This window comes from Mustela putorius, unplaced genomic scaffold (assembly GCF_011764305.1).
Source record: "Mustela putorius furo isolate JIRA1106 unplaced genomic scaffold, ASM1176430v1.1 tig00000129_pilon_pilon_pilon, whole genome shotgun sequence".
NCBI lineage: Eukaryota > Metazoa > Chordata > Mammalia > Carnivora > Mustelidae > Mustela > Mustela putorius.
This window is the reverse complement of record NW_025421290.1, coordinates 25,750,990-25,774,266: the sequence shown is the minus strand read 5'-3', so window position 1 is coordinate 25,774,266 and position 23,277 is coordinate 25,750,990. Positions and strand designations below refer to the sequence as shown.

Here is a 23,277-nt window from a genome sequence, read left to right as displayed (position 1 = left end):
CTCTCTCTCTGCCTGCCTCTCTGTCTACTTGTGATCTCTCTGTCAAATAAATAAATAAATAAATCTTTAAAAAAAAAAAAAGTCAAACTTGAGTTAGCTGCAGAGACAAGCTGGACCCAATCTCAGGACGGTCCACCCGAGGCTGCCCTGACCGCCCCCCCCCCCATCAGAAGAACATCTAATGACCTACAGCCACACTCCTTCCTTTTCCCTGTCCAGGGCACAGCTAGGTGGGGAAGGCCAGTTGGGCTCTCTGCGGCCAGGATTAGGGTCAGAGCCCCGCTAGGGAGCAGCAATCCCAAGGCATGTGTTTCCCCGGCCAGACAGGGACATCCCAGCCTGGTCCGCAGCCCACGAAGCAGGGCTGTGAGGCCCTTCCAGCTGCATCGACACTGACTGAAGCTAGCAGATAAAGAAAGCCTTGTTCACAAACTGCCTGAGGTTCCGAGATATTCTTTCTCTAGTTTATGTCATCCCAAGTGTTTCTTCCATCTCAGAGCAAAGTGGTTTATGCTGTGACTGGACGTTTGCATTCCTTTTTCTCCTCTGTGAAACTGGCCTTTTCCAACCAGGAAAGCAAGCTCCTCGGAAGAGGGCAAGAATCTCCTTCCATTACTGTCCGGTGCCTTCCCCAGCCGGGCACGAACGGCACAGGTGCTCCAAGTGGCGGGAGGATCTGAATCGGTGATCTAGACAAAGGGCTCGGCTCCTGCTTCTCCCCAGCAGCACGTCCACGTGCACCTCCCTCCAAGCCTGGCTGTCCTCACCTGGACGATGGGAAGGATACCACTGCCTGCTTTGCCTAACACACAGGAGTGTTGTAAACCAAGGGGATCATGTGCAGGACAGTACTCTGAAAACAGTGAAGCTTAACACCAACAAAGGATGCCAGTGAATGTCAATGAGCTGGTGACCATTCACTCCCGTGCAGGGAACTTTCTTGCAGGAAGCAGCCATCCTCAGTCATGGGGGAAGGGTCTATCCCGACACTGGGACATTCCAGAAGCTGTCCGTCTCCTGCCCGTGCACACCAGAGCCAGGCTGATCACCATGACCCAGAACAACCGAGGCTTCCTTCCTCTTGATGATACAAAAAATAGTTTATAAGCGCCTATGAACTAGCTGTTCAGCAAAGGGAACTCTAGTAACTTCACATTCGTTTGGCAGAATCAGGAAGCACAGTTCCACAAGCTGGGATTTCTCAGCCAACTGATACTTGTCACACACTAGAATTAAAAAAATAAAAGTTCTGAAGGAAACCATCGTGCAATTACTCTGTATCTTTCTACTACTTTCTAAATGAAAGAGTTAAAGATAGTTCAACCCTTTTCCTTATCTTGCTGCCACCATTCAGAACACCTGATTACCCTCCTAAGTCTAGAGTCCTAAGAACCTGTACTACCACTCATAGCTTGGAGAGTTTAGGCAAATTATTTAGCCTCTTTGGGCTTCAGTTTTTCTCATCTATAAAAGCAAAGAGAATCATAAAGCCGAGTTAATTGGGAGTGTGGTCACACTCAAAACACAAACCTAGCAAAGATCTACTTAAAGTTTAATGCTTAGCTTTGGAGAGAGGTATTTTGTCCTCTGAGACTTTTCTTAGTTCTTCCTAACTCCTGGTTATATTCCAGAGAGCTGAATTCTGATGGCTAAAGGGGTCTCTCTTGAGTACATGTAAATTCCTTGTGGGGCCTTGGCAACATCACCAAGGCCATGAAGGAACTCGTTAGGTGGACAACACAAGCCCAGACCCCAGCACTCTGTCCCAGGCTGGGAGCCTGGGGGAGACGAACAGAAGCACAGAAAGCACGGAGGCACAGACAACGGAGCCCCCGGGCCAGGTGAGTGAGGAACAACTTTCCTCTAGACAGCCAAACACACAGACAGATGGAGGCCCCCACCCACTGGGCTCTTTCTTTGCAAGAAGAAACCTTCTGAGGCCCACTGAGGAAAATGAAATCTATAGAGTGGTGTCAACACCAGGACGGCCCACAAGGAAGAGCCAAGAAGGGCAAACTAAGGAATTGTGGCCATTCTGGAATGTCTGTGTAGGAGGGGCTTCGAGGTAGCATGGAGTGGCCAGGAAGGGGATGGCTGGGGAGCTTCTTGGGGTGCTGCACCTGTACTACAATGAACACAGTGAAGGTCTGTCCGAGTGGCTTGTATCTGTGTGAGACAGAGTGTGGGGGGACTAGAGCCCCGAGCCACCCCTTGGTTCAGTCCCTGGAAAGGACCATACTGAAGAAAGAAGCCAATGCTACTTCCGGGGACGAGTCCATTCTTCTGAAGGATGTAAAGAATGTTGTTCAAGGCTGGTGAAGGAGAAGACAATCATTTTATTTTACTTTTTAAAAGATTTATTTATTTATTAGAGAAAGAGAGAGTGCAGGGAGGAGAGGTAGGAGCAGGGGAAGACAGAGAGTATCTCAAGCAGACTCCCCACTGAGCACAGAGCCCGGTGTGGGGCTCGATGTCATGGCGCTGAGATCACAACCTGAGCCGAAACCCAGAGCTGGATGCTCAACCGTCGGGGCCGGCCAGGAGCCCTGACAATCATTTTAACAAACTCCCAGTTTCTGACATGAAAAATTTCCTCCATGATCTTCCCAGATGTCAGGCTAGGCTGGCCAAATGGGAATTCCTTTGTTGACTTTCTTCTCCCTGTTGAATTCAGAGTTTTAAAATGTGATTCCTTGAACACCACTACGGGTTGACACCCACCCAAGTCAGGTTCTCTTGCCTCCAAAGGCATATTTCTTCTTATTATTTTTATATAAAATATGAATTTGGACAAAATTTATAGTACTCTCCTACACTAAAAAATTCCACAAACTAAGTTTTTCTATAGCAAGATATATCGAAACATATGTCTCACACAGCTGCAGTACAGTCTAGAAACTCCAGCTAAGCTGTGACCATAAAATCTTACCATTTCTAAAGAACAGGCCCCATAGACACAGATTCTATTTAACTGAAGCCACCAATTCAATCATTTTCAGTCAATACAGTGTTTTAGCCATCGATATCTTTCCACTCATAAATCAGTAGCAATCCAGTCATTTTCGAGAGCCAAATAACTATACCATGATCTTATTTCTTGGGTTGTTAAAATGATCAGATGAGAGTCACTGCTGGTAAATCAGGAAAATGCTTGGAAATAAATATGAGGGAAACCTACAGCCAACCAATTGGATGTCAGGGCCAAAGGACCTGCCTACCACCTCTCTCCCCAGCCCAAGCCTTACAACACTTAAATCCTGATTTCCCCAGGTGCCCAGGGCCAGTCTCTAAGCACACTGATGTACGTGTCCCAGAACCACTTGGATGTAATAGTCAATTAAATTATTAATGAAAGAACTATACAAATAAAAGCATCATGCTCTCTTATGTAGTAATAATTACTATTGTAAGCAATGCAAATTGAATAATAAGAATCATCAGGACAGCTCGGTGATAAGCTAACAATTTTCAGCAATCAAACCAAACATCTCTGCTCAAGCTGTTTAAGAAAATAAATAGCAGCTTGTTGACATTTTTGTTCAGTTAAGCGCACATATATCCAGAGGCTACTTATGTGTCCCAGATAGAAGAGCTAAGAAAGAAGTAGAGACTGAATGAAAGAGAAGTGAAACCAGTTACAATGGACGGTAATTTAGACATTCCAACGTCTTCAAAAAACGATGAATCCTATAAAGTGTCCTATGACAAAATTTATGTACTTATACACACACACACACAGACACATATATTTCCATGTACATATGCAGTACATGGATACACGATATACACAACGATAGATTCTTGTAATGCTAACATTTCAGTTATATTCACCAGAGGCGTCAAGTGAAAAGCCATGATAAAAATAGGTCCATCGCTATTTCAAAGCATTTATCAAGCACGTGATGACCTAGCACACAGTCACACACCTGTTAAAGAGCAGGTCATTCCCTTATTTACCTTTGTGGCCCCTGATGGAACATTCTAGAAATCATCAAGGCCTTGAACACAGCTTAGCATCACCCAGCTGTCTGCCAGTGCACCCAAGGCTGATTCGGGAGAGAGGGAGTCTACTGACTAGATCAAAGTAATCACAGCTAAAGTCTATGAAACTCTAAGTGGGGAGTGATGAAGACCTTCCAATAAGCACCACAACTAATCTCCTGCTTCTTTTTGTTCCCCTGGAGAATACGTATTCGATGTGAGGGAATGCTACCCTCTGGTACTCAGTGGCAATGCCACCTCCCCAGCTTCCAGCAAGAATGCAGTCATGCTGGAGAGCAGGCTTCCCCACCTGCCGTCAGGTACGTTCAACCCACCAGCACGCCTTCTCCGAGGCTTGGAGTGTCAGCGGTTAAAAGTCTACCTCCGCAGAGGCCATTTGCTTGGGCTGCAATAACTATTTACAAGTGTCCTCCCCTCCTTCCTTGTAAGCTGTTACATTACCAAGGCCAATGTGGATGCCATTCTCTTTCAAGAGGTACCAACTTCAAAACAGCTCTTCTGACTCCAATGGAGATGCCCCTGCTCTGAGTTGTGATTGTTCCTTTGAGGCACATTCTATCTTATTAAATTCTCCGTCTTGCGCTCCATGGTTAGCACCATTGATGGAGCTCCAAGCTTTAAGCATTGTTACGAGTTTGGGCCCAAACGACTCAATCCCCTGTTAGCACCCAAATATCCACTTCGGGAGTTCCTATGCACATACCGGAGCGAGAGTAAATAAGTGTGGACACATACATATAACCAGTGTAGGGAAACAGCTAACACGATCTAGCATGTGCCCTGGGGAGTCACCGCTCCCTCTGCCTTTGCTGAGATGGGGTCAGCCAGACCTCCACCGAGAGATTCATGTGTGACTGCGCATTCTTAATCTAGCTAGGGGCAGATGCCTACTCATCTTTTCAAATGCTTTTTTTCTCCTCCTTAAACCAGGAAGAAAGTCTTAATTGCTGGTATGTCTCTAACACTTGCTAATCTCCTTTCTAATAAGAAGGATAAGCCACAGGCTGGGACCTCCCAGTAAACAGCGGTGGGAGGCAGCAAGGAAGGCACAGAGGGAGGTGAGAATAGCACCAACAAGCCGCAAGAGAGCTCAAGTCAGGGAGGTTCCCAGATCGTGATTTTGCACCACAATAAGATTTCAAAAATAGTTTTGGGGACGAGCGTAGGTTGCCAACTTTTTATTTTGCCAAGTAAGGATACTGAACTCACTATGTTGAGCTTATTTTTTCTCTTTGCCTTGGACCGGGGAAAAGTTCATCTTTGAATGCTTATTTATGCATGTTTGTCTGCCCTCTGCACACACATACCCCCCCCCAGAGCCCCCGTTAGACTACACGTTCCAGCAGAGCACCTCAGCACTCCCTCTGCCTTCCACGCGGGAGGCCCCCCAGTGTCCAGGAGCCCCTGAAACAGACCAGACTGGATCCGGAATCTGGGAATTATTATTTCTTTTCTCATTTCGCCTGAGAATGTTTCACATTTCCTTATCTTCCTTCAGAGAATTTCTGTGAAACACCTTTTCTAAGGTGATAGAACTACGTAGCCATCTGAAAAAAAAGTCCACACATTTTACATTGGATTCATTTCAATCCTTGATAAGAAAGTAGTCTATATGCTTCTAATGGAAATGAATTCTAACAAAAGGGTGTATTCACACTTTCAGCCTAGGGGCCTGACCTACCATGGCCAAGAACACATGTGCGAAGAATGTGAATCGCTTCCTTTGCAGGCAGAAGCTGCCAGGGGAGCAGATGACCAAAGACTTTCCATCCATTTATCTTGACACAAACCTACTTCCACAGCCAGCCAGGATGACCGCTCTGAAGAGAACCAACTTGCAGAGTCTGGACCAGAACCAGGGCTTTGAGCAATAGCTAAGGACTTAAATCAGCTTAATTTCTGAATTCTTGGAAGACAAAGACCATCTATACTAACGTGGCCTGCACCGTGTCTACATTTGAAAAAAAAAAAAAAAGAAAGAAAGAGAAAAAAAGAAATCTCCCTTATCCCTCGAGACCAGAACGCTGTCTCTGTCTCTGGTCTCTCCATCCCTCGAAAACAGTTTGTTACCTTCCTGTACCCAGAAATAACTGACTTAGAAATCTTTTATGTATATATTTTTTAAAAGATTTTATTTATTTATTTGACAGAGATCATAAGTAGGCAGAGAGAAAGAGGGGAAACAGGCTCCCCGGCTGAGCACAGAAGAGAGCCCGCTGCGAGGCTCGATCCCAGGACCCTGGGATCATGACCTGAGCCGAAGGCAGAGGCTTTAACCCAGTGAGCCACCCAGGCACCCCGAAATCTTTTAGATTAGTTCTCATTTAAATAAAATATGGATTTAATTTTTATTTGCTTATTTTTTAAAAGACTATGGCTTTTTAAAAAAGATTTATTTATTTATTTGACAGAGAGAGAGGGAAAAGGGGAGGCAGCAAGAGAGGGAACACAAGCAGGGGGAATGGGAGAGGGAGAAGCAGGCTTCCCGCCGCGCAGGGAGCCCGATGCAGGGCTCGATCCCAGGATTCTGGGATCAAGACCCAAGCCGAAGGCAGATGCTTAACGACTGTGCCACCCAGATGCCCCAAAAGACGGATTTTAATCACATTTCCAGTGGCCAGTCAGGAGCATAAATTCTCAAGCAGTAACAATGATCATCCTTTTAAGAGCTGCCATAAAAGGAGTATTCGCTAGCTGCCGAGCACTGTGCCCCGTACTTTATGAGAATGATTTTATTTCATTCTCATGCCCTCTCTACCAAGTAGAGATCAGTGTTCCCATTTTACGGATGGGGAAATGAAGACTCAGGTACCTTACATGATTTTCCAGGAATCCACAGCTCAGAAATCACACTCAAAGTCCTCCAGCTAGAAAGAGGAGAAAGACTGGAATCTGGAGCTGTGGCCCTGGCATCCACTGGCTAGCTCTGGGAAGCCTGGGCCACAAAACTAACACCAATCCTGCCACAAGCCACAGCTTTTCTGGTACATGCACTTGAAGTGGTGCTACTAAAAAACCATGGCCTTCCCCTCTTTCCTGAAGCCAGGGGTGATTTTTGCTGTTTCAAAGTCCTGTGCAGGCTTTATGCCTCCTCTCCCAGGAGCAATACCGTCGGCCCCCCAGGCCTGGGCCACACTACAGCTAACGGCCAGATTGAAAAATTGGTCTGTCCATTCAGACAAACCCAGCTCTCTCAGGACAGTTGGTGCAATTCAACAGCAGCCTATAAGGGACCAAGGCTCAGAACTGGTTTTAAAAAAACCAAGCTCTCCAGATTCCACAAATCTCTTTCAATTGCTTTAGTTTGTGATGACAACGGGACCAGCAAAGTTAGTGAGGAAGCTGCTGCCCCCCCACGCCCCAACCCATGGTGTCTTCTTTGGGACTTTTTTTTTTTTTTTTAAGATTTAAAAAAATTTTTTTATTTATTTGACAGAGAGAGAGAGATCACAAGTAGGCAAAGAGACAGGCAGAGAGAGGGGAAAGCAGGCTCCCCACCGAGCAGAGAGTCTGACAGAGGATTCAATCCCAGGACCCTGGGATCATTACCTGAGCCAAAGGCAGAGGCTTTAACCCACTGAGCCACCCAGGCGTCCCTGCTTTGTGACTTCTGTGGCTCTAAGCTTCCGTATGGAAAGAAAACAAACTGTAATTACCTATTCTCACCAAAATGATTGCAATAACCAAGGGAGATGGTAAAAACACTTTGAGGGGAAAAATATAAATAAATGCCTTCTAAAACTAAAGGTGTTAATATCATATCTCTTCCAAATCATACAGGTTACGACAAATTATACTGGTTACTTACAAGGCCAAACCATAGCTCCAGAAACTCTCTCACTCTGTTACATATATGGGAATTTGAATTTAATTAAAGTTTTCCAGGAAACACCTAGAGCCATTATGAAAGTTGCCAACTGGGCAGCCAATGGGAAGACTCCCGGTAGGTCTGTGAATCAGTCCTTGGGAGGGTTTGTGTCTTGTTTATTAACACTTGGGCCCCATTGATGACATAAGCATAACTCTCCTTGGTATTAAAGTAACTGGGAGTGGAGATTAATTGCCCAATTTTTAATTACATTTGGCCTCTCTGTACCCCATGTTGTAAGCGCCCTGCCTTACGAGGGCACCATCAAAACAAGCGATCTATCATCATGTATTCTGAAAGAGCTCCAGTATCTGCAGAGTATACGATCACCAAAATAAAGGGTTCTAGCCTTCTAAGAATCTACCGCACATGCACTCTTGGTGCAACTTTAAAAATGGCTTAAATAATGGGAGCATCACAGGAAAACATGTTGAACTGAGTCTGCCAACTTGTCACACACCCTCCAACCCATCCAGCTGTCTCTGGACGGCTCTGAGGTCAAGGCATCATACTCCATTTTGAACTCGACTTTCTTCCTCCCTTTCTGGAGTCTCTCATTTTCTCCATTGTCTTCCTTCAGAGGAAAGAAAGACCTCATAAATGTCATTTCATATTCCAAGCAATTTGCTATAGGCAAGTACACCATTACTTGGTACAAATAAATTTACATAAATCATTATTAGAATGTTTTATCTTAGCAACATTATTTGGTTCCCAGAGCACAAATTAAATGCATGCTTAAAGCAGAATATTTTAAAGTTATTCCTATATTGTTTATGAGACAGGATTAGAAATTTCCATCTAATTTTTCTTTCATAATGGAATTCCTTTAGTTTTCTTTGTACGTTTTGAAACCACATGTATCATTTTCTGGGGGGTTTCTTGAAGCAAGCAATGCACATTTGGCTCATTTTTCAGAAACTCTTCCCTTTGATTCCACGGGTTCAGTTCTGTACACTGATTAGCAAGGCCAGAAACCAGGGAAATTAATACCATCTCGTGAATAATGGGTTTTTGTTTGATATTATTCTGCAAGCAAACTGGTCCTTGCTTGTGGTTCAGCTTTTTTTTTTTTTTTTTTTTTAAATAAACAAATTTGTAAATAAGCTCCCTGAAAACAGAGCTCAGTTCCTCCTAGCTATTTGTGTTGGGAAGGAGCCTGCTTGAGTCAACTGCATTGCACATGGCAAGTCTTCACTGGCTAGAATTCTCCTCCACCCTAGATTTCAAAATAAAAATCTTTCTCCCTGCGTCAGATGTAGCGCCCAGTGTTAACAAAAGCTGCATTGGTAGATGCCAGGGGAGTGGGGGGGAAGGGACTGGCGGGTTCTGCTACTTGCTGGCTCTGGAGAATCATGGAGGGAGTCCTTGTCTCATCTTCTCATCCAGGTCCTAAAGGGCAAGTCTCACCCCTCCGGGCTTTAGCCCTCTACCAGCGTGTGGTCTGGGCACCATTCCCAAGCCGGTGTCAGGGGAGTGGGGCCCCTTGCAGTCAAGGGGATAATCCTCGAGAAGGATAAATGAGGCAGTCCCATGGAGTGCTTAAAAGCAAGATAGACCTGGATTCAAGGCAAACCTTTCTGCTTCTGCTACCTTAGCTTAAATGAGATTACGTGTACCTACTTCACAAGTTGGCTTTGAAGATTAAATGAAACAATGCAGGCAAAATCTAACTTAGAACAGTGTGACTCAGAAAAGGCTCCTAAGCAGTAGCTAACATTAATCCTGAAGGATGATCAAGGGGGTCAAGCTGGGGTGATCATAATTTGTTGTCCCTACTAGGATATTTCTGGGTGTGAAAGGGAGGAGTGTCCGATAATTATGTTAGGTCAACTGGCAAATGCTAGGATGGTCCCAGGCATTCTGGGGCGTGTGTGACTACCCTGACCCCAGTTCATCACCATTCAACAGTTTATAAAGAAATCAGGTTAAAAAGAAAGAAGGAAGGAAGGAAGGAAGGAAGGAAGGAAGGAAAGAAAGAAAAAGAAAGAAAAAAAAAAGGAAAGGAAAGAAAAAGAAAAGAAAAGAAAAGAAAAGAAATCAGGTACCGGCCATCTCTTACCTATTTTACAACTCATTCTACCACATAAGGCTCTTCCATACATTGTATCTGACCTTTCATAAGCGATGTGAAAAAAGGTACGGCTGGGTTAATTACCTTATAATGATGAATAAAGAACAGCACAGAAAAAATATGGGCTTTCCCACAATGACCCAATGTTGTCAGGGCAGGGGATACCCCAAGCATCCCTCATGCTCCTCCCTACTTCCCAGTCTCCTGGCAACTAGAGGGTCATGTGACTAATTCTGGCCAATGGACTGCAGACGTGAAATTAATCTGAGTCACTTCTGGTCTAAGGCACTTCGGAAAGAGTGCGTGTTTTCGGTTCTTCTTTATACATCTTAGGGTAACCAGGAAGTCCCATGTTGAAACGTAGGTGCCACAGAAGGGACAAGGCTTGGAACCTTTGATTCCACGGGTTCAGTTCTGTACACTGATTAGCAAGACCCGGCTGTAGGACAGCCACACTGACAATCCAATTTTGGGTGAGTGAGAAATAAACTTCCGTTGTACTGACCCTGAGATTTGGGGAGTCCTCTTCATGCTGGCATACCACAGCCTGCCCCGGCTCAGCTAGCTGGTAGGAGTAGGAACCCATATCTCCAACTCTGACCATAGTTTTCCACTCAACAATATCATAAAGTCCCACCAGACTGGGAAAATACTGCCAAGGTCAAATGGCATGACTTACTCGTGCTAAGTCTTCAGTGCTTACTTGATTTAAAACAAAATATTTATTTGGTTAAAATAAGATAGCTCAGGGGCGCCTGGGTAGCTCAGTTAGTTCAAAGCATCCAACTCTTCGGTTTCAGCCCAGGTCAGGATCTCATGGGTCTTGAGATGGAGCCCTGCTGGGCTCCTCTGCCCAAAGGAGAGTCTGCCTGAGGATTCTCCAGGATTCTCTCCTCTCCTATGCAAATCCTACTTGTCCTTCATTCAATCACATTTTCTTTGCGGACCAAAATATTCCACACCTCAAATTTTGCTAACACTCATGCCACACAATTGCCTAGGCAATCTGCTAGGATGACAATTTTTTTTTGCCGCAGAGGGTCGAAAAGTAAATATTTTTTTTATTTCTGCTGCACTTACTCGCTTCTGCCAGGGTGCCAAGACTCCCTAGACAATCCGCAAATGGACAGGGCTGTGTTCCAGTACAACTTTATTTAGGGACACTGAAATCTGAATTCCATTTCATTTTCACATGACACAAAATATTACCCTTCTTTGAATTTTGCCCAACCATTGCCCAACCATTGGACAATGCAGAAACCCTTCGCAGTCTGTCTGCTGCCCAAGAACATGCAGGAGACCCAACCGGCGGCCAATGGGCAGAGATCAGTCCCTGCACTAGGCTCTGAAGACAAACGCCCACCATCACTTAGGCATCGCTTTAGGGGGAAGAGAACACAAAGACTTAGTCTAGTTCTGCTTCCTGGTGGCTGGCCATCCAGGGCTCCGATTCCAAGGAGGCCTTGGTCCTGGGTCGGCAAGGTTAGCACCGGGGCAGGCTGAGGCAGGCGGACCAGAGTCAGGACAGGCCTGACAGGATGGGCAGGAGTCTTGGCAAGCCACTCTCAGCAGCACCTTTAAGACCCAGGGCAGTGAAAGCCACCACCGCTTTATCCAGCAGCACTGGAAGAGAGCTAGGTGAGGGCAGGATTTGCGGGGCTCTCCCAGAATTAAGCAGGGCTCTTGGCTCCCCATCCCTGACCGTGGCCCCCGTTTCAGCCTTGGGACCCTCACTGAATCTGGCTTTCAGAACTCTCGGCATCGACTCACAGACTCATGTCTTTGGCTTCTGCTTCCTCCCCTTCAACCTCCCGACTCTGAATGGTGCTTTGTGAATCACCAAGGTACTGACCTCACACAGCCTCTGGTTTATCCCTGAGGCCTTGTCAAGCCACACCTGCCAGGCTGAGCGTGGCAGGCAGTGGGCAGGTGTGTAAGAGAAGAGTAAATAATCAGGTAGACAGGCAGAGGCCAGATGTGGACAGGACCGAAGAAACAGAAAAGGCCAGTCCGGTAGCAGTCAAGCCAGGAGCGTGGCAACGATGACCACTGTCCCTGGAGGAAGCTTCTAGCCAAGGCCCTCTGTAACAGGGCAGGTAGAATCTCCCCAAGGGAACCCTCAGGGACCCTGGCTCTGAGGGGGAAGCTGGCTCTGGCCAGAACAGAGGATCAGGGTCCTCTGACCCCTGTCTGCCCCACCCACCCAGGGCCCCGACTATCCAGGCTCACGGTGGGCTCATTCCCACCTACCTATCCAGGCACCGTGTTGCTCCTCTTCCCTTGGCCAGGCCAAAAGATCCACAGGAAAAAAAAAGAAAAGCCTCCTGGAGGCCCCCCCCTTCCATGAGTTCTTCCCTAATTATTTCAATCCCAGTCCTCAAAGTCTCTCAATTCCCTGAACCAGAGAGCTACCATTAATTAGTACGCAGCCCTGGCCCTACGCTGAACACCACCATCTGCCATTTCCTTGAGTCATGGATCTTTGGCGAAGCCGTGACTCTATAAGGACAGAGCCACGTCTTATATTCTTTTTACTGCCATGTGCCCCAAGAACACATAACAGATACTGAGTAATAATTACGAATTCCACTAAAAGGTAAAGATTAGAAAAATTAATAAAATTCAAGTAAAACATGATATTATGGGAAAGAAACTGATTTAGAGGAACTACGGGTAGAAGGCAGTTTCTAGGTGAAAATTCCCAGCAGTGTTCCTGTTGCTTTGTGTGTCTAGGACGCACACCAAAATTTTAAATAAAGATGTGATTGAATGTTTTCATTATCTTAATGCCTAAATTGGATTGACCACATTGTCAGTCTGATCAGCTGCATAAATTAATCATTAGGAAGATTGGGAAAGGATACCAATTGATGAAGAAACAATCAATTTGGCATTTGCATTTAAATATAGCTTTGGTATTTCATTTATTCAGTGCAATCTCCCTGAGGTGTAGGTGAGCAGGGGAAGGCAGAGCCTGATTACCTGAGTCGGAATGGGTCCAGGAAACCGAGGTCAGCATTGCTCCAGTCACGGAAAGGACAGACAGGCCTCCATCATCACACGAACGCCGGTCTTAGGAGATGATGCTTTCTAGTGACTGGTGGAGAGGAGCAGAAGGAAGTCAGGATTAGAGCAGAGGAAGAGAAAGGACCCTCTCAAATACAATGGATGTCATCTCTGGCCTGACTCTAAAAGATGCAACACTTCAGGGGAAAAAAAAAATCAATTGCAACAGTTATCTCTTATTTCTTGGGAAGCTATTGAACCACTGGTCTTTCCGGATAGAGCGTTCTTAAAACCGCCTCACAGGGCATAAAAGGACCTAGAAATTTGAAAATACACACCACAGATATCATGAGATTGGCTTACTTTACTACAATGGTCACTGTGACACTGGTGAGATCTTCTCTCCAGCTGCCACTGAAACACTTGTCTACACAAAGGAAAACCATCGAGCACCGGCCACATTCAAGGCCAGCGATCCAGCAAGTGGACCAGGCTTGATCCGCTGGGTTGACCAGGTTCACAGGCTCCAAAGTCAATGATGCTCTCTTCTGTTGCTACCAAATAAAATTACTCTGGCTCTGCTCCTGAGGGGAAAGATCCCATCAAACTCAAGCTCATTAAATGCTTATGCTACAGATTACTGGCCCACAGTTAACCAATAATCTTACAAAATAGAAAAGTTGGTACAGGAGATGGATTGCTATATAATTTCTGATAGAAGACTATTTTTTTTTTTTAGCCTATGCCTCAAGGAAGCCAAATTAATAGACTTTCTCATGAAAAGAGTGATGTTATCTTATGAACTTCAGTGTAGGGAACATCAGGAAATAAATTCCTTAGATCGGTGATTCTCCAACTATGGTCCCTGGAACAGCAGCAGACATGTACCTGAGAGTCTGTTCGAAATACAAATTCTTGGCTCCCACCCAAGATCTACTGAATCTGAATGTTTGGAGGTGGGGCCCCGCAATTTGTTTTAACAAGCCCTCCAAGTAATTCTGATATGCCTTTGATTATTAATTTATCCACCCACTCAAAGACATTTATTCAGTCGTTGTCAAATAAAACTACCCGACTCTACTGTGTGTTAAGCTTTAAATACAGGCAAAGCATTCAACTAAGGATTGGGGAGGGAGAAGGAGTCAGAGAGAGACAATGGATGACAAAAATCTATGCCTTTAAGAAATGGATTGTCCTTGGGGCACCAGGGTGCTCTGGTAGATTAAGACTCTTGACATTGGCTCAGGTCATGATCTCAGAGTCATGAAATCAAGCCCCACACAGGGTTCTGTGCTCAGCAGGGGGTCTGCTTCTCCCTCTCCGTTCACCCCTCCCCCTGCTCTTATGCCTGCGTGTGCATACGCTCTCAAATAAATAAATAAACCTTTAAAGAAGACATACAAATGGCTAATAGACACATGAAAAAACGTTCACCATCACTAACCATCAGGGAGGTTCAAATCAAAACCACATTAAGATACCACCTCACACCAGTTAGACTGGCCAAAATCAACAAGACAGTAAACAACGAGTGTTGGAGAGGATGTGGACAAACGGGAACCCTCTTACACTGTTGGTGGGAATGCAAATTTGTGTAGCCACTTTGGAAAGCAGTGTGGAGATTCCTTAAGAAATCAAAAATAGAGCTTCCCTATAACCCTGCAATTGCACTACTGGGTATTTACCCCAAAGACAGAGATGTAGTGAAAAAAAGGGCCACCTGTACCCCAATGTTCATAGAGGCAATGGTCACAATCGCCAAACTATGGAAAGAGCCAAGATGCCCTTGAAAAGACGAATGGATAAGGAAGATGTGGTCCATATATACAATGGAGTATGATGCCTCCATCAGAAAGGATGAATACCCAACTTTTGTATCAACATGGACTGGACTGGAGGAGATTATGCTGAGTGAAATAAGTCAAGCAGAGAGAGTCAATTATCATATGGTTTCACTTACTTGTGGAGCATAAGGAATAACGTTAGAGAAGGAAAGGAAAAGTAAGTTGGGGGAAATCGGAGGGGGAGACAAACCATGAGAGACTGTGGACTCTGAGAAACAAGCTCAGGGTTTTGGAGGGAATGTGGTGGGGGATGGGTGAGCCTGGTGGTGGGTATTAAGGAGGGCATGTATTGCATGGAGCACGGGGTGTGGTGCATAAACAATGAATCTTGGGAAATAAATAAAATTAAGATGTTAACATAAATAAATAAATAAACAAGCAAACCTTTTAAACAAAGAAAAAGAAGCATATCATCCACTATGGGAGACAAGATACATATGCAGGCAACTCAAATACAGACAGTGTGATTTCCTTTAATCAACAGCTAGAGGGTTTCTGAGGAGACATCTGTTTCTGGCTGGGGCGGCGAGAGCAGGGAAGGGAAAGCCTCAAGACCACCACAGCAATAATGGGCCTTGAGATCCCGACAGGATTTTGACAGGTGGAAACAGGCCAAAAACAGAAGGAAAGGCCCCCGAGGCGAGGAAGCGTGAGGGGCCGTTCAGATGCATGGAGCAACCGGGTCTGGCAGAGACGTGAGAAACGGGAAGGCGGTCTGGGTGAGACAAGGTGACTTCCAAGTTCAGACAGGTAGATGGCAAGGGCCTGCGGCTTCTCCTGCTCGTGTGAAGACCACCCCGCAGCATCCGTCGCTTATGTTTAGAAATTGGTGTCTGATAAACCAGGTGACTCAAAGATTTCTAAAGCCAGTTTGCTTCCCTGCACTTTTTTTTTTTTTTTTTAAACCAGAGGGGTGCGCCTCTGCTGCTTCAAGAATTAACCACTAGAGCTCTGCCCAGGAGGAGGAAACAAAAGAAAATTTTAAAGCAGGCACAAGAATCTAGATGTCACAGTAGCCTCAGGCCATTCTGCAAAGGGGGCAAAATGTTACCGTACTTCAGAAGCCCCTGAAGACATTTGTGGTTTCAGTTTTATAAAATAATTCATGTGGATAGTGGTATGTGTCCTAATCACAGGGAAAAAGTTAAGCCAGGTGTGGGGAGAGGGAAGAAAGGTGTAAAGAAAAGGGTAAAGAAAGGGTCGAAAGGTACAGACTTCCAGTTATAAAATAAACAAGTCATGGGGAGGTAGTACGCAGCATGGTGATTATAGTTTATAATCCCTTATTGCCCATTTGAAAGTTGCTAAGAGAACCGACCTTAAAAGTTCTCATCAGAAGAAAAAAAGTTTTGTAACTAGGGAAGGCGACGGATACTAAGTAGACTCATATTGTGGGGATCACTGTAAAATGTACACAAACACCGAACACAAACACTGTTTTACAACTGAAACTAGCACCATGTTACATGTCAATGACACCTCAATTTAAACAAATTAAGGCATTTAAAAAAAAAAGTTAAACCATCACTCAACATCTCTAAATAGAGGAAAAGAAAAACTTTTCATGATCAAGAAGGTATGGCTTTTGCCTCTAGAAAACTGGCATAAATACAACGCTTTAGTTCCCAATGCTGCTGGGTGAACACTGGGATATTGAAATGTTCTGACGTCATATGAGACGCTGGCAGAAACGAAGGAGGGTTCACAATCCATGGTATCTAGTTGCTCACCCCAGCTCTGCCATTTCGCCATCGAAGTTATTGCAGGGAGACCCCTGCACTCAAGACCCCAGTGCTTTTGTGATGGAGAATTAGAGGCACTGCCTTGCCCCCCACCTTCAGTGAAATTTAAAGAAAAGACCAGAAGTTGCTATGACAATTACAAAGTGCAATGTTACTGTAAGGTACAGAATTATCCTGCCCATTGAGACATGTGGGTACTAATTAATACTTATTGTATTGGCCTTTGAAAGTATAAAAGCAGAATGTTTCCTATGCCCTTGAGGCTCACCTTTTAAATCTCTGCAGATACAATCATCCAGAGCAGCAAAGTTGGCATCCACCAAACCATTCTCCCCAGAAACACTTCAATGTAAATTTTTCACTCGTAATTTTTTTTTTTTTTTATTCCTCTGACCACGATAGACCATCCTGTTATCTTTCAGCAGCTCCTGGGAAGCACAACTCAGTCTTCAGCAACACAGACATATACGATGGCGATAATTTATCATCTCTGCAGGAGTTTAGTCCCAGATGGACCATTTACTAATTTATTTCCATATGTAACTGGCAGAGAAATTAATCAGGTTTCCAACTTGGAAACCTGAATTGCACTTTACTCCCTTAACAGGCTAACTCTGGACAAGAGGAAGTACACGTTTACACAGAAAACCTAGGGTTCCTCTGAAAAAGCCTGTCGACCTCAGACACAGGTCTTTAAACACACACACACACACACACACACACATACAGAGCTTGCTCCTTCTGTCAACTTGGAGGGCTGACTCTTTCTCTAGCTGTTCCTGGGCTTCCCGGAGGGGCGGGGTCTGACAGGACTGCAGGCTGAAGGGAGCTCAGAGTGTAATGCCAATCAGCTCTAGTTGCAGCCACGTTCCCTGCCCGCCCCCACCCCCACCCCACACCCCACCCCCGGGCCCCGTGTGCAAGCTTGGGGCTCGTATTTCTGAAACTGAAGAGATCTTTTTGCCACGGTGCTGTGCCCAGCTGGCCCGGCTCTGTGGTGCCCAGACACTGGAAAGTATGTGCTTTCTTTTTTCCACTCTTTTTAAGGGTCTGAACTTGACCGAGTTCAGCAGCAGCTGTGTCCTCAGCAAGGCAATGGCTCATGAATTGTTAGCACTGCTCCCAGGGCCCCAGAGCTAAACTCGAGTCCACTTTTGTTTTTAATTCTATCCCAATGATATCACCTTTTGCAAAGGCTGGGTAACAGGATTGTTGTTCGATGATGGTGTTTAAATAGACAAAGTCGGCCAATCCCAACTCAGGGCAGAAAGTATGAGCTGCTGGGTGATGTCTTAAGTGAAACCCAAGGCCACAGCCAGAAAGGTTCAGTAGACAGGACCATGTAGAGAGATTGTCGGCTGGATCCACATGCCTGGGTCACTAACTAACCATATGGCTTTGGAAAAGTCCCTTACAGTTCAGAATCACAATTCTCTCCTCTGTAATAGGAGTTCATCTCCCTAAGATTCCTTCTGCTGTAAAATTTTATGATTCACTAAATATGAAAAAAAAAGAAAGAAAGAAAAAAATCAGCCATTCAGTGGGTTTCTGTGTTTAGATGATGCCAAATAGCCAGAAGTTTGGAAGCATGCAAAAGAGACTGAATTGGTCCAGATGCCTAGTGCAGTGACAGACACAGCCCTAGGAGCCTCAGTATCCCACAGACTGTCTCTGAGCAGAGAACACGAGCCCCAGAGAGGATTCAACAACATATACCTTTATGAGATTTTCAAGATGCTGCAGCCTGAAGTACTGTGTAAAAGCAACAAAAGTCTACGCGTCACGGGCTTGTCGTTAAAACACTTACAGCTCAGTTAAGGACAGACACGACTCATCTTAATATTGTGGACTAAGTGCTACAATTGCAGACAAAGAAACTGTTGCGGGAAGGGGAAGTCATCCCACTGAAGGCGAGAGGGAGAGCTCTTTCAGGTTTTATGGAAGAAGTGAAATCAAACCTGGAAAAATGGGTGTAAAGGCATCCGGGCAGAGGCAGTGGCCAGAGCAAAAGCCCAGAAACTTCCTGACACGGCCAGCACATGGTATTTAGCCCCCTAGGGCAGCACCATAAGATGCTTCAGGAAGAGAAGATCGGGACAGCGAGGCAGCTGAAGAGGGACTGATGGGCAAAGCCCTGGACACCAGCCCACGGACTGGCTCTTACCCCGTGATCACCAAGGACCTTCAGAAGTTCTGGGCCGTGGACACTCCAAATGGGCTACGCTGCAGGAAGTGTATCCTGGCAATTCTGCGACCATTGAAGATTGGTAATAAGATCAGTCTGTACCTTCATCTTTCTCTTATTCGTTCCGTGTTGCCACTATTTGGGAATCCCTCACATTTCTTTTTTCCAAATCAATTTCCTGGCCCTTCAAATGGAAGGAATTGAGTTTCCTACAAGCCCTGCCAGGATTTTACATTCAAATGACTGGTTCCACCTAGAGCTCTACATCTAGGTTCATGTGTTCTTCTAGTCTTAAAAAAGAGTTAAGGGGCGCCTGGGTGGCTCAGTGGGTTAAGCCTCTGTCTTTGGCTCAGGTCATGATCCCAGGGTCCTGGGATTGGGCCCAGCTTCAGGCTCTCTGCTCAGCAGGGAGCCTGCTCCCCCACCCCGGGCCTGCCTCTTTGCTTACTTGTGATCTCTGTCTGTCAAATAAATAAGTAAAATCTTAAGAAAAAAAAAGAGTTAAAACAACATGGTATAGACTGATGGGTTTGTTGTTGTTGTATATTTTTTTTTCCCTTAATTTTTTTGTTTTATGTGTGTGTGTGTGTAGGTTTTGGGGGAGATTTTTTTTCTTTCTTTTTTTTTTTTTTTTTTTTTTTTTTTTTTTGCTTAATACTGGATAATATTTCTAGATGATAAAAAAGAAGAAAACCCAAAAATCTCAACTGCTGGAAGGCCTTGCTCTAGTGCTCCCAAAGAGACAAAAGTTGAGTTAGGCATCCCAAGGAATTCATAGACACTTTTTTGATTTCTGGTTTCAGAGCCCAATGGTAATAAACCCAAAGTTTCCAGGGCCCCTCCAGTGTAAGAGCAGAAAATCATGTAAACCCTCACACCGACCATATCTGCTTCCTCCTCCTGGGGGTGGGGGTGAGGGGCAGGGGCAGGTGGCTTTCTGCAGCTGTCACCGGAGAAGCTGCCCACCAGGATTCAGAGGGCATGGGGAGGGGGTCTGCATACCTGCCCTCCCCTCAGCCCCTAAAACAGGCCAGAAACGAGTGTGGCATTAGGAAGAGGGGCTCATCCTCTGAGGAGGGAGCTGCCCTGGGCATGAGCCACCAAAACGTTATTTCTCGGGAGAAAACACAAACATCCCTCTCCGCCCCTGGATGGCTCAGACTACAGACAGGCAATAAACGGGAGGCTTCAACATCAGTTTCATTTTGGATCACCCTATTTAGAAAGGCAAATAGTATCTATCCACCAGGCTGCTGAATATTCCAGGGTTCAAGTCCCTGATTTATAATTCAGAATCTGTCCCAGCCCTCCACACACCCAGGTGTTCCGGAAGCTGCAGAGTGCCCAAGCCCCTCCCCCCTCCGATAGGTGTTCTCTTAACATCTAATCAAATAATTAGTGCGAAGAGCAACATGCAGTAGGCGCCGTAGTTTCCTGTGCACGTAAAACACAGTCTCGTACATACCAAAAGAGTTGCATATCTCATGCTACTCTTTTTGTAAAAGTCCACCTATGGTCAGAAAATGAATCCTCCTCAAACGAATAGATTAGCTTAAATTACCATGCCATTTTACAGTCTCTTCACTGATACATGAATAATAAAACTATAAGGTAAATGTGGCTTAAACTGAATAATGGGCATAAATAAAAATATTTTGACATTAAAAACTCAGTATAAATTGAACTACAACATACTTGAAAGCTCCCGCAATCATAACGTGCACATTGAAATCCATTAACCTAATACTTAGGCTGTATTCAAAAGCAGAGGTCTAACACATAAATAAATACATATTTGAACACTTCTCCTAAATTACCGTACGATCCGATTGCAAAGTCACACACTTACAAAGTCTATCATCTTTACTGGGTTGCTCTCTAACCAACACTCAAGTCTTATCAGGCTACAAGGTGGCGGCAGGATATAAACACAGAGACCGGCAAATGGTACCAAAAAGTAGCAGCAAATGTCAAAGACAAACCAGGGTCATCCCCGCGAGAAGAGAGATATTTACATAAGCATACGGCAAAGACAATGGAGCCCCAAATTCCCTTTAACTGCACACCTAATCAACCTCTCTGCTCCTCACCTGATCATTTTTATATAAAAACAATTTCTACAACGATACATTCAAAGACCTTAGTTACCATAAACTCAGCATCAGTTACAGATTCTGTTGCACATCAGATCTGCTTTAAGACTCAGCTATTTTCAACCAAAGCTTTCATTCCTTACCCACCACTACCGGCCCCCCTCCAAAAAATTAGCTTCACTGACAATAACCTTAAATATGTCATCTGCCAAGGCCATTTTCTTACCTTTGTAACTCACTCACATTTGTTTCATTTGATATTTGCCCAAGCAAGGACAATTGTTTGACTGGAATCTTGCAACTTTCAACTTTGCCCAGATTTTGCTGTCGTGAGGCAGGGGAATGTCAAAAACCCCGACACATGGCTCAGCCGAGCTAATATACATCTGAATCAGAGCTATATTTTAAATTCTTTTACACTTACTTAATATAGTGCGTGCTGCCTGTCCACTGATGCGATATCAGAAACCTGCAAGCTACTATTTCTGCAACTGTGTCACTGTAGATAGTCTGAAACATGTACGTAGCTGTTGCCATGGAAACAAACACAGCTAGGGTAGAGTGCCACGCTGTGTTAATTCCTTCACCCATGAACCCCAGGGGAATGCTAACATTCATCTTCTTTCTCCTTTCGTCTCACACTGCTTTAATATTTTTTAGCATTATCAAATGATGTACTAAATACATATGGTACACCTGAAAATACGGATGGCTGAAATGAGCTGTGTGCCAACCTAGCCTGCTGGGTAGCTGCTTAAGGTAGTACAGGGATGCAATGGATCCTCTCACTAACTTCTCCTGGGAGAAATAGACAACTTTGTTTCTTTCTTTACAAATGCTGTGGGTAGGGCAGTTTAAAAAAAAAAAAAAAAAAAAAAAAAGGTGAACATCTTATCTCTCCCAAGAAGAAGTTATCACGGAATGGCACCGGAATAAAGATGCTACCAGAAATGTGCCTTAGCAGTCCCATGAAAGGCAGAGGGAGGTCTTGCAAAGTTTCTGAAGTGGATCCAAGCTAAGAGTTGTCCTTCCTTCTAACTAGGCTGCATTAGCAGGTTGTAAATCCAACAGCTTTAATTAGGCAAAAGCATAAACCCTCAACAAGGGCTTCATCTGTCCCCACTTGGTCTTTGTTCCTAAGCCCATGGAAGAAGGTATTAGAATGAGGGAATGACTAACAAGATGGAAATCTGCCATCATTCAGAAAGAAATGCGATTTTCCTGGAATCTGAACATTCTCTTCTTTGCTTCAAGTTCAAATCGCTGCCTTCATCAAATGTTTAGACCCGTGGCGAAAAGTCAAATATTCTTTTATTATACCTAAGAGGCAAAATGTATAGATGTTGGCACATTGGGCCACATTCCCATTATTCAATCCAGGACGCCACTCTAAATGCTGAGGTTACTCATGGCAGTAGACAAAAGTAAGCTGTTCAAAATCTTAATTACATCCCATCCCTTGGGCTAGTTAATAATATTCAATCTAGATGAAAATGGCCACACTTTAGATTTGCATGCTGATGCGCTTCACTTGAATACAATTTTCGCACTAAACAATCAATTGTAGGCTTTAAAAGGGCAGATCCATGACTCTGAACTGGCATGTTTTAAAGAAACCACTATTTTATTCGTGGGGATTATGGCAAAATCACCCTACAAAACATAAGCAAAATTTTCCTATCATTTTTCCAAACTGAATCATTCTTGGCTCCATACTATGATAATAATAATCAACCCATCCCCAGGACATAGCAAAACAGAAAACAGATACACCTTAGTAGTGACAGCGATGTCACTTCTTAAAAGCATCTCAAGGGGCGCCTGGGTGGGACAGTGGGTTAAAGCCTCTGCCTTCGGCTCAGGTCATGATCCCAGGGTCCTGGGATGGAGCCCCACATGGAGCCCCGCATCGGGCTCTCTGCTCAGCAGGGAGCCTGCTTCCCCTTCTCTCTCTGCCTACTTGCGATCTGTCAAATAAATAAAATCTTAAAAAAAAAAAAAAAAAGGCATCTCAAGATGACGGTAGGGTCAAGGCTAGCTAGCTTTTGAGTATTAGCAAGGTAGATAGAGATTACTTTGGACCTTACCAGGAGCAGTGCTTACAAACTTAAGGAGCAGAGCCACAGCAAGAAAACAGGTGTTCCTTATATATACTTCGGACTTCTGCATCTACATTTGTTGGGAATGGGCAAGCATTTTCACATAGGTCACCCCATTTGACTATGATGAGATTATACGATGAATTAGTGGGGCAAGTGTCACCCACCTCACCTCTCATTAGAGAGCACAGAGGCTCCCAAAGTCAGTGACTGGCCCAAGGTCCCACATAAAATGGCAGAATCCCATCTTCTATTACCTGATCTAATGGTTTCTCCGCGTGCCACACTACCTCTGGGTGTACTCATGAATGCAGTTGGTTGTAAGCGACTTAAAGTAACTGGAGTAACAATACTTACAAATAGA

The 23,277-nt window shown here is 44.8% G+C and overlaps 1 protein-coding gene across 3 annotated transcripts in view; it reads right to left on the bottom strand.

Moving 5' to 3' along the window:
- FOXN3 (forkhead box N3) overlaps positions 1–23,277 on the bottom strand; it is a 399,089-nt gene that overhangs the window by 270,982 nt on the left and 104,830 nt on the right. For all 3 annotated transcript variants that reach the window (XM_045071364.1, XM_004739079.3, XM_004739080.3), the window contains exon 2: positions 12,927–13,041. The gene's annotated coding sequence lies outside the window, so the exon portion shown is untranslated. The remainder of the gene's footprint in view (positions 1–12,926; positions 13,042–23,277) is intronic.